Source organism: Tinamus guttatus, unplaced genomic scaffold, assembly GCF_059628265.1.
Source record: "Tinamus guttatus ecotype Peru unplaced genomic scaffold, ASM5962826v1 Tinamus_guttatus_pri_ptg000240l, whole genome shotgun sequence".
In the NCBI taxonomy this organism is placed as follows: Eukaryota; Metazoa; Chordata; class Aves; order Tinamiformes; family Tinamidae; genus Tinamus; species Tinamus guttatus.
Window position 1 is genome coordinate 545,183 of NW_028288774.1, and position 12,326 is coordinate 557,508.

The following is a 12,326-nucleotide window of genomic DNA, read 5'->3' on the forward strand; positions in this document are numbered from 1 at the left end:
TTTTTTAATGAATGCTTCAGCACCTTTTCCTTGCCAAAATCTCTAATATTCTGACCCCACTCCACCACTGATAGCAATTCTACTGGGTCAGCTGTGCTCTCGGAACAAAATTTAATGAGCAGCAACATCAGTATAGGAATGAGGCAATTAGGTGTGGATTCTCCACTGTTAGATGTCTAATCTGTTGCTCCATGAGACATTGGATAGTCTCCCAGGGAAACAAAAGAGTTCTTTCACTGTCACCGAGCTTTTAGCCAATGGTATAAAAAATAATTTGCACAAAAGTGTATAGAGTGGAATCCAGCTTGTCAACAGCTATGCTTAGATGGTCTGTAGAGTTTAAGCAATGAAGAGTTGGCAGGTACCTCTATCAGCTGGAAAGTCTGACCCTTGGAGCACAATCAACTGGACCACAATTTGCGCAATGAGCTTGTGATTCTCTGAAAACCCCTGTGGCTCAAGCGCAAGACTGAGGCAGTGGGAGAGTAGGACACACACTAGTCCTCAGGCTGGTTAGTGCTGCCTCTGCTTGGTTCCTGGCTCCCAGCAACTACATCACTGATTTGGATGGGAGCACCAGAGGAGAGCCCAAAAAGCAGGAGAAAACTTATATTAGTGAACGTGCATAGCAGTCTGCGCTGCTGAATATGCTCATCTAAGACAGCTGTGGCAAAACAGTCAGTCTCACACTTACTTCCACTGCCTGCCTTTTGCTCAGAGTATTTCCATTGAAATCCGCTGAGAATCTGTTTCACGCAGGTGATTTTCTACATGATTCAGTAGCCGGTTTCATTCAAACTCCTACACAACCACAGGGCACAGCACCAGTGCCAGGAGGTGTCTTGGGTCAGGTGTTTCATGCCAAGGGCAAGCTCGTGGAGCACCGCTTTCCTGCTATAACCTCCTACAAAGTGCTACTGTGTCCTACAGAAAAGCTCTAGAGCATCCTGTCCTCCAGATGACAGTACTGCATCAACTTGACCTGCTGTTCCCCAAATCAGCAGGTTGAAATGAGGAAGGATCCAGATATAAAGTTAATTGCTGAGGGGAATTGCCAGTAAAAAGATGTTCTTCGCACAGAATCACCGAATCACAGAACGGTTAAGGTTGGAAGGGACCTCTAGGGATCATCTAGTCCAACCCCGCTGCTCCAGCAGGGACACCCACAGCACGTGGCACAAGGCGGCGTCCAGGTGGTTTTGAAGATCTCCAGAGAAGGAGACTCCACAGCCTCTCTGGGCAGCCTGTTGCAGGGCTCTGCATGTTTAACATCAGCTGGCAGAATGATGGTAACTCAAGGGGAGGTCATGACTAAGATTTTTTGTTGCTTGCTTACCTGTTCAAATCCCTCCAGATTAGCAGTTACTGAAAGTGGTAACCATCCTGCTGGCATTTATATGACAGGAGTGAAGGTGCAGAATATTAGCCATGTTCAAAACCTCCTAGCACCCCTTTCAGCACTGCATCCATGAACACCTCTACGGCAGCGTTCCTAGGGGCCGGACTGCCCTCTTCCTCAAGGAAAGGTCACTGGGTTGCAAGCAGAAAGAAAATTATGTTGCCATTGCCCAGACAACACCTTTCCTGCATATGGAAAGGATTAAAATCTGCTGGACCATCATATGGTACTCTTAAAATTAGCTGGCTGTGAAGTTTGTTAACCAGCTTTCACTGTAAGAAGCACCACTAAGAAGCCATGCCAAAAGCACAGACTTTCTTCTTCCACACTGATGGGTTATTGGATGATGAATCATAATACATAATTTTCCCTTTGCAAATATGGAGATGTCCCACAAAAGCCAAAGAAAGAAAAAAAAAAAAGAGAGAGAAAAATAAAAAAATAACTGAGAAGGAAATTCAGCCAGAAACTCACAGCTACAAATGGCTGTATCAAGGTGGGACAGGCCCAGAAAGATATGCTGGGAAAAGTGCTTTGAAGAGAGCATAACTGTGGAGAACTGTAACATCTGTTTACTGCTGCTGTACAATAGAAGTGGGGATGACCTTTACCCAGTAGAGCCATGTGTTTTTCCTGGTTTTGTTTTACGAGTCTTTTGCTTCTAATGGTAGAAGTATACAAACGCTTCAGCAACCCAGTGCTCTCAAGGAATGTTGTGGATGCCACCTAATTAAGCCTGATGAACCAGCCCCCAAGGAAGTAGACAAGTACTGCTCGGTAGATAAACAAAGAACCCAAGGATGAGGTCCCATCTGAACCCAGGTGGGCTGATACAACCTCATCCCGCTCTTTCTTCCCTCACAGTCTGCTGAGCCCGTTTTGGGCACTAACCTGAGCACCTTTTCCGCCGGTCAGTTCCCTGGTCTGGACTTGGTAAGGTCTGGTGGCGTGTTCCTGGGAGGGCAGGGCCAGGGCCTGGAGCAAGCACCCAGACCCTCGCCTGAAACCCTAAGGTCTGATCATCTGCCCAAGGTCAGACCTAATGTCTTTTAGACTAGATGAGGCACACGCAAATCGTGCCTTTTGAAACATGGGCACTGGAGAATCTGAGCTGGTGTGTTTTTAATGTATAGTCAAAACTGCACTTCTCTGAGAAATGGTCTTTATAGCTAGCCACAAGGAGTGGAAAGTGAGGGCTGGCGAAGTTCACAAGCACTTAAAAATTCAGTGGTTTTTTTTCTAGGTGTCTGTCATGTTTTCACAGACTGTAGGCATGTGAACTTCTGTCTGGAGCCAAACAATTTATGTTTAACTAAAAAACTATGAGAAAGATATCAAGTTCTGTTTTGAAGAAATCAAGATTTTAAGATTTAAAGATTTTTCCTTTTCCCATCACTTTCATGTTCCCTGTTATTTTCAGTATGAATTTGTCTGGATTCATGCTCTAGTCATTAGTTCTTTTAATACTTTTCTCTTTTTTATATATCGTTTTGCTATTTTCTTCTTGGGAAGACATATCTACATTGCAATCAAGTTAACTCAAAATATTTTTTTCTGGATAAGTTAAAAAATTCTCTTTAAACTTCTAATTGTTAGGCATTTTCTCAAGCTCTTACATTGTTTTTACAGTTTTGCTGCGAACTGTGTTAATGTTTTCAACATCCCTTTTAAAATATGGATGTCTGAATTGCAACTGACATTCTAGGATCAGCCTAACCCAAAATATATACATATATATATATATTTTTTTCTTTACTCATGTGTTTTCAGGATCAGCACAGCATTTTGTCATGTTATTACACTGTAAGTTCCCAATAAACTTTTTTTCCTCCTATCCTTTTTGGAGTCACTGTTCCCCAGGGCGTATTTACCAGTCTGTGGCAATGTCAAATGCAGGTATTATTGTGCCTTTCATTGCCTCAAAAAATTATTTCTACGTGTTACCCAATTTAACAAGCTGTCTTATGCCAAACAGTTTAACACCTCCTTTTCCTTATTTACTAGTTTGATAATCTGCATGTCACCAGTGAATTATATCAGTAGTGATTTTATATTTAACTTCTCAGTCACCGATCAAAGTACTGAGTGGACGTAGGCACCCCTTCTTAAAAGCCTTGTCATGTCACCATCCCTGTTTCCTGGGTAGCTTCCACCAGCAGTTTAGTTCCAGGATCTGAAAGGAATCCGTTCTTAATCTAGTTAACATGTGCATTATTAATATAAGTCATGTTATTCTGATCTAATGGAAATGTCAGCAGTTTTAAGTTACCAGGTTGCCATAATGCTGATAGTATATAGTTTCTTCTCACCCCCGAGGATTTCTTGCTTCATGCTCCTTGTGTTGGCTTCTAAACAGGAGAGAAAATCAATCCATCCTTATGTACTGCTAAGTGGGCTGGGTTTGCTCATGATACACTGATCTGCAAAGCCAGCTCTGGGTGCAGTTGGCTTGGTGACCCTTTAGACTGGGCCACCTGCCCGCTGGCCAGCAGGACTCGGCCCCTCTGTGTGACGTGCCAGTCCTGCCTGTGGGCAGGATGCAGCTTGGTCATCTACTGAATCCACGTTTGTTTGGTTCCAGCTGCGTGCCAGTTGTGTGACCCCCATCCTGGCGGCTCCTCTGCCCCATGGCACCCGCATGTCTCCACAAGAGGGCTAGCAATGCAGACAGCTCCATCCCGAGATCCACAAAATCATCTGCTGCATGGGGCTACCTCCAAACGATGCTGCAGCATTCGTCCCAGTGGCCCCAATGTGTGTCATCTCCTGGGGATTCTCACTGGTTCATTATTGTTTGTTTGCCCACTGCTGTTCCTGAGCTCTGGGCCACAGGACCCTATTTGCCAGTTGTTTTCATGACTCAGCCTAAATCTTGCCATGTATCTTGTAATTCAGTTTCACGTTGACCTTGGCTGACTCTCTATCCACTCTTCTTACCAGGGATTTGCAGCCCCTGTCTGCTTGCTGCTTCAGGAAGGTTTGGGGGACCTAGAGGGGATGCTTCATCAGGCAGATCTCTTAGAGTTTTCTTTCCTTAGGACTTGAATCATGGTATATATCTGACAGCAGTTTGAAATGTACAGCCAGACCGAGCTCCGCTTGCACAAGTCATTTCTTAATATTCCGTTTTCTTTCTGCAGGAGGAATGTTGCACTTCCAGAACTGCTAATGCTACAGACGGTCTATGCTATAGTTACCTATTAGCTGTATGTTAGCCTCAACAGGCTGCTTAATAAAATGGAGTTAATTCAGCTGCATGAACAGAGTGGAGAGCTCTAAAGCAAATAGCTCCAGCCAATTTTTGCAGGCAGAATTTCCACCATTCACTGCTGTGCCAGGGGTATTATGTTACAAGCACCACATCATGAGAATATGATCTGTAAATCTCAGGATTCTCCCTTCCAAATTAGAGACGTGTAGATCAAATTCAGTCCTAAATTAAAGTTTTATTTAAAGTAAACAAATTAATCTACATCAAATAAATACTTCCACATAGTTTTGAAGTCCCAGTGAAAAAAAAGATGTTTGGAGCAAGTTACTTGTCTGCTGCTTTTCTGTCTTTCTTTCCTTTTTTTTTTTTTCAGTCCAAACCATTTCATGCTGTTCTAATGCATCAGTCTGAAAATGATTGTAACTGGAAACTCATTACAAACAAAAAGGAAAAAGACCATTCCAATATTATTGTCTGTAGTGCGAAGAAAATTGGATATAATTATAAGCCTTTGACTTTTACTAATCTCAGCTGTTGTTAATAGCACAATTGAAGATAATCAAATTTCTTTTTAAGAAGAGTGTTCACTTAAAGGGCACCACATCATCCTTAACAAGTATAGTATTGAAGAATTTAGGGGAAAACAACTTTTACTTTTGCATTAAAAACAGGATCTGAAGAAAAACAGTGGTACAAAACTACAGTGTTGCCAACTCCCATGACACTTGGTATTTTCCTTAAAGCTTCTGATTACATGGGTTTCTCAGCTTTCATTTTAAAAATAGTACTTTCTTGTCCTCTGGTCAAGAGGTTACAGAAAGCCTGAGCTTATGCACCAAAATATTTAAAGATTTGTAAGCCAGAGTAAATAAAGGGAAAACACCATTATTTCTTTAAATGTCACAGTTTAGAAGTTCGTTCTGGCTGTTTAGTGGCTGGCTCATTTTTTCTCTGAACTCTCCCAACTGAGGATAATGTGTTTGGGGCGAAGAACCTCCTTTCTGTGTTTTTTGTTGGGGTGGCACCTGAAGCTTCTCACAGTTTATATATCTGTCATTACTACAGACAATGATGCTGGGAAAACTTAAAGCAAAGCAAACTACTTTTTATCAAAAATGTGAACACTTGGAGATCTTGTTCATATTGAAGTATTTTTTCAAAAAAGTCCCACTAAGCTGAAAATGTTTCCAAAGATGAGAGTTACACTAAAAGATATTTCAAAATTATTTTGAAATTATTATTTTCTCCTTCCCTTTACCATTTCTTTGTAAGTATACAGGCTGCATTTTGGGGGCATGTATTTAAAGTCATTTTGGAAAGACGAGAATGACAACTTGTTTGGTTTTTTACAAAGAAAAAATTTTGGCTAGAATATGAAGTTTTTGCTAAGGGAAAGAAAGCTTTAGTTTTCCCCTCAGAGCTGCATGCTATTTTCTCTTAACCATAACATTGTTAAGTACTTATTTATCAAAGAAAAAGGTGGTTGCCTAATGGAAAATATCAAATGTGTTTTTAATAGCTATAAAAGTATAACCAGTTATAACAATATTGAAGATGAAATCACTAAAAAGTTTTGCATTTTTTTTTTGCTATTTTAGAATTAAATAGCTTCAACACTTAGATTTTTTTTGCCAAAGTGGATTTTGATGTCTTTATCAGTTCTACGAATGTGTGAGCAAAGCAATCGCCTTAAAAATATGGGGTAGATTCAGTGGACTTTCCTACTTAAAGTTATTTTATTTTATTTTAGAACGGCACCATCAGTTTTTTCCAGATTTGTCTGAAACTTATTTGTCCCCTGTTTTTATAAGCAGTACTTATAGTGGGAGTTAAAAATAGGATTTTTTTTTTTGCCAGCTAACTTTATGAATATGACACCACATTGTGTATATTCCCTTTCATTGTTTCTCCACTATGGTCATTCAGGCAATTTCCCCTGTTTGTGTGTGGCTCTTTCATACTGTAAAAAGAACTGAGAAAATGTCAAAACAAGCCCACAAGCACTTGCAGGTGTAAGACTTGGTTGGCTTCAAGTCATTTCTAAGAACTGGCTGGTGCCACAGTTTCCGAATACCCTCCTCACGTACCAGAGCTGCTCCACAGGGTGGGCTCCCCAATGGTGCTGCACCCGCATCACATATCTGCCAAAGATGCCCATTTTATGTCTTGCATTTCGCAGCAGGAGGGCTGTGCCCCATGCACAGCCCTGCCCTGTCCTTGCACCCCGGGCATTGCCAGCATTGCCCATTTCTTGCAGCGCTGGGATGAGCGGGCTCAGTGCCAAGCACTGCAAGGCAAGGCGAGATTGTTCCCTCTGGTGGGTATTTATGTACTTGCAGTGTGTGCCCAATAGCCCAGGAGAAAGTGTGCATGCAAGCAGGGAGTGAATAGGCACCTATTGCTGCTTGCATGCAGAGAAAAGCGTTAATCTGGTAGGCATCAGGTGCCCAGCAGCCTTTAACGCTGAGAGATACTGCTCATGGCCAGAAGTGCTCTGCTGTGACAAGGAGGACTGTGCAGCAGCCTCAGCTGGCCTGGCAGCTCTGAAATGCAAGTAAAATTAGGGCTAGTTTTGTTTTTATTTTACAAAAAGCAAATGTAATTTCTGGTAACTTTTTTTTTTTTTTGCTACTTATCTGGGACAGGACATGATGAAAGACCTGAATTCTGTGCCTGTGATTTTAGGCAAGTAACTCTTCAGTTGTACCACCTAAGGAGGCTTTTCTTTTCTAACAGAATGTGCTGTGCCAGCGTGTGTTTTACTAGCAAGTGATTGACACCCTCCAAGGACACTGAAGGAATAAGCATCTCCCTCTCTGTTGATCAGCATGTACTGATTGAAAATAACTTATGCAATAGACACCTCTGGCAGTTTCTATGTGCCATTTTATGTACCATTTTCAAACATGTTTTCCCTTTTCCACTTTCTTATCTGATATTCATATTCCAGACACAGTTTTTGACTACTCAAGCTTTTATTGAAGCCACAAAATCTACTAATTTCTCATAGAATTTCTCATAGGCAATTCTTTTGATCTTAAAAGTCTTATTCTTCCTCTGCAGATGTCAAAAATCTGTGGCTACTATGTCTTTTCACACTGGAAAATTAAGAATTATAAAAAAACCCTCAAGAAATTCATAATTTGCTTATGCAGTACCTAAATTAAAAACAGTTTTGCATTGGGCTGCTACAGAAATTTCATTAGCAATTCCTTCTGGGCCATTCAGTTGCCGTCAGCACCAATAGATAAAGAAGCAAGTGAAATGTTTAAAGACAAGTCCATTCACTTTATGCTGCATTAGGAACACATTAAATAATAATAAACAACCATTATCTTGTTTGCCAAATGAAAAAAAAAAAGGTATCTTAAAAGAGACTGGACTTCATTCAAGCTTCCAAAAGACTGTCCAGGCAGAATTGCTCTCTTAGACTGGCATTTTGCAAGGGACTCTTTGGGGCACCTTGCCTCTCTTTTTAAGTTATTCAGCCTTCTTCTGTCACTTCATTATTCATTTCTATGCAAGAAGAGCTCAAAAACTGTGAATCTGTCCATGCCACAGTGCAGAGTGGAGATTCCTCGGCTGAGTCAAGGAATGGAAATAGTCTGCAGCAACAAAGGGGCCAGCATGGGCTAGTAAGGCACCTGAGAGCTAAGGAGCTGTCTGGACACCAGCTAGTTATTTTGAAGCTAATTTGGTTCAATTCAATCACTTCTGTGTCCTCTTCTTTATGAGCATTTAATATGATTTTTTGCACACCACATGCTCTGAGGTGCTCTTTCTGGGTGTATCAGAATATCCACTGCATTTCATCAGACACATGGGTGAAAATGGAGTAGGCCTGTCCTATGCACTTTAGGTTACATCGTTTCCTTTGGTAGTTTTTACTATTGTAAATGAGTTCTGTGCAGCCTCTTTATCCACAGGGACACTGATCCACGATATACTTGGCTTTTCTTTACCATTTGCGTTCCTGAACCAAACCTTGCTGAGAGTGCTGTTATTGCACTGTTTCCCCAGCAAGTGGCATGGGAGGCCTTCAGCTGAAGAGATTTCACCATTTCCTCAGCTCCCTAAGTTCTTTGCAAGGCTATTTCTTGGTACTCAGATATTGCACATTTCGGCATGTCTCTGAGTAACTTAGGAGAACTGAATCAAACGAATATTCAAGATAGTTTGCCAAGCTGCTTTCTGATGCTGCCCCCATACTCGTTTGTACTGATCGTTTGTATCAGTTTGAATCAGGAGTGCATTCAAAGACTAGTGGATTAGGGTTACATAAGAAAATGATGCATTCCTTTTTCTTTACTGTTGATTCACTTGCAGACTTTCTGGTTGCTTGCAGAGGCATAGCACGTCACCTTTTGTAAGTGTGTACCTTACACTACAGTTTCACAAACACTTGCACTGACACGTTATATCATTCTTCTCACCTTCTAAATAGCCCTCTGGCCTCTGTAGCCTCCAGGCAGTCATAATCCCTGTCAAAGAGGTATCAGTAAATACTGTGAAAGCCCTGAGCATCCTGTTCCAAGGTGCAGTATAAGACCCTTCCATGGAAAACAAAAGGATGAGGCCAATGGCAGAGCTGGGAGCAGAACACAGATGCCAGGACAGCGGTCCAGGCCCCAGCCATGCTGGTGGTGCCACTTCACATTCCCGAGATGAGTCACACCAGCCTTTTCCCAAAATACCCCAGGGAAGATTTCCTGTAACACCTGTCACTGAGTGGAGATGCTGAACCTGCCCTTTGCAAAGGCTTGAACCTCTCTGAGTTTCCACTTGGCTTCTCTATCCCATCCCAACCCCATGATGAGGTAACACAACAACCAAGAGCTATCCACGAGTCAAACTGCTGGAACGGCTCCGATCACCTGGCAGATCACCCGTAGCCACGCAGGCAATCTTCTGGAGTAATTGTGGAGAGACGAGAAACTGTGCAAACAATGTTCATGGCAACAGCCTAAGGAGCGTTGTGTCCGCGAGCTGCAGCTCCTCAGAGGTCAAACCGATCGCTGCAGTTAAGCGGGCGACATTTCTCACCCAACTGCAGCGGCTGCGACTGAGGGATTTGTGCTGTTCACTGAGAATCGTGCGCTGGGTACTGATGCTGCCCTAGGCTTGTATTTAGTCTTCCCATCAAAAGCTGACAAAGCATTTTTTTTCCCTCAGCCTGTGTTTATCTCTCTGCATGGAGAAGCTGATGTAATGGGTAGATAAGTCAGCCTTCAAGCCCAGGAGGGAGCTGGGAAGCTGCACTCACAAGAAAAAAAGCTATGTTTGGAGCTGGACAAGAGCAAGTATCAAAAGAAATATAATATATTTAAACACACAAAAAAGAGAGCAATGTATCTTCTCTTGCAGGGCCTCAGCACAAACAGCCACAGCAACATACACAGCTGTTTTCTTTACAGCCCTCCCAGTGCCTAAGAAACCCAAGGTTTTTCTCCTTTCTGTGTGAGCACATTAGCTGACTTTTCCACGCAGCCTTTTCAAGTCTCCAGGTCCTCCTCCTTTAGTAAAGGCTACTTTAGCAAGGGCATTAAGCAAAAATAAACAGGGTGGGGGAGAGGGCATTTTCTTTCTTACGACTTAGTGCACGACCTCAGTGGCTTCCTTCTGTGGTAGAATCTGTGATAGTCAATGTTAGATAAGAAAACCTAAGCAGAGAGAGAGGGGATGATTACTATGGATTTAGCCCAAATGGTGAGGTAGAGGAAGGCAAGGGTTAATGTCAGCCGTTCTCCATTTCAGGCTAGGCAGTGAGACCATGGATAAGCTCTGTTTACCTACATTTATCTTTGATTTAATCAGTGGGCCTGGGTCCAGGTATTCCAGTTCCTGAGGGCTGGCATAAGGGAGTGTGCCCTTGGGTCAGATATCCGTGAGAAAGTGAGACTACAGTGTGCGGCCACGAGAAGGAAAAAAGGGTAATGCAGAAAGGTAGAGACCCCCTGGGTGTCTCAACAACCAGCCAGCATCAAAAAACAGCACATTTTGGTACTGAAGGAAGGTATGTCAATAATTTTCTGGCAGTTTCCAGAAGTGCTGGGATATATGTGTGCTGCTTAGGCTTTGCTGGGTAACACAGAACCCAAATGCCACCTTGTCACCATGCCTGCTTCCTTCCCAGGACACAGACTGCTGTTCCCACAGCAAGGCCTCAAAGATCTGGCTTACTCAAATTCATCACCTCAGGAATTTTCTTGAAATAAGGAGAGCTTTTCCGAAGAGCTGCTCTCACAGGTTTTCATGTGTCTGCATTTTGCAGCAGCTGTGTCTGCCCAGTGTCCTGCACAGACATACACAAATACCCAGCGAGGGCCCCTGCTTGGCAGCCTCATCGAGGGCCGTGTTTTCCCGCTGGTCATAGCAGCTCCCTGGCAGCCTGTAGTTATTGCACTGTCTCTGCTCGTGCTCTCACCGTGCTGTTCAGAATATCATCTTCCAGGATGTAGTCTGCTTTCTGTCAGTATGACCAAAATTCACCTCTGTAAATACCCCGGCTTCATCATTATTTATCAGCCTACCAAATCACGTTAACGGAGAATTCTGCTGTCAATTATTTTAGTTTTCCTTCCAAATCGCTGCAAGAGTTTGGACCAGCTCTTCCTGGTCAGTAATGTACCCCCATGAAATCTCATTAGACAGTGAATATCATGTTGATGATTCTTGGCTGATGAAAATGCTTGGGATTTATCAGGTAGGCGGGTTGCAATATATGAAATATCATCCCCACAAGTCTGATATAACTTCATTTCAGGCTTATAGCTACCCCCAATATTCTGTTTAATACTTTAAAAGTGCTAATAATAGAACGATGCCTTCTTTACAGTCTGCAGGTTAACACCCAATTTTTCAAAACTGCAGTAAAAATGTCATTTACTAATTGGAGAGATCTTCAGACAGCTTTTAGAAACCTTTTGAGCATTATCTAGAGGTCCTGCCTTACAGAAATATTTAACTGCTAAAAACATTATTCAACAGCGTTTGTTGTTAGCACAAAATAGTATATAAACTATTTCATAATTCTCATAGGATATTAATATGCCAATTAGTTTCTCTCAGAACATAGAAGATAAATTTTTATTAAATACTGCTTTTTTCTTCTTCTTCTTCAGGAATATTGGATATATTATTATCTTCATGTAATAAAAGATCTATAACAATTTCAAGATTTCTTGTGTTCTCAAACCATTTTTTATCTAGATTATCCATCTTGATCCTGTTGAGTCATGGATTTTTCACTGCTTCTTCCAGTTCCCTTCACAGCCTCCTTTTCTTCCCTTCGTTACATGTTTGCATAACTACTCACAGACTCACTGCATGTGTTACTCACACTGGCTGCCTTCAAAGATCCTCTGAGTCAGCATGTTTTAGAAGTGCAGATACCTTATAGTAACTGAAAATAACCGTGGCGACTTTTGTAATACCTACGGCACCTTTTTTTTTTAACTGCCACTTTTCCTTTCTCCATCATTTTTGCTCTCAATTACTTTATCTTGGAGAATTTGTACTTTATATATATATATATATTCATATATATATATATATATATTCATATATATATATATTCAGTCCTTATCTGATATATATATATATTCTGCATGTCCATTACAAGTTCAGCCCAGTTCTGATCGCATGCCGTTTGATGGTGTCTAGCTTCCATTTGTGAGCTCAAATGCCTGCATGCTCCTCAGGAGGTTCCTGTTAAAG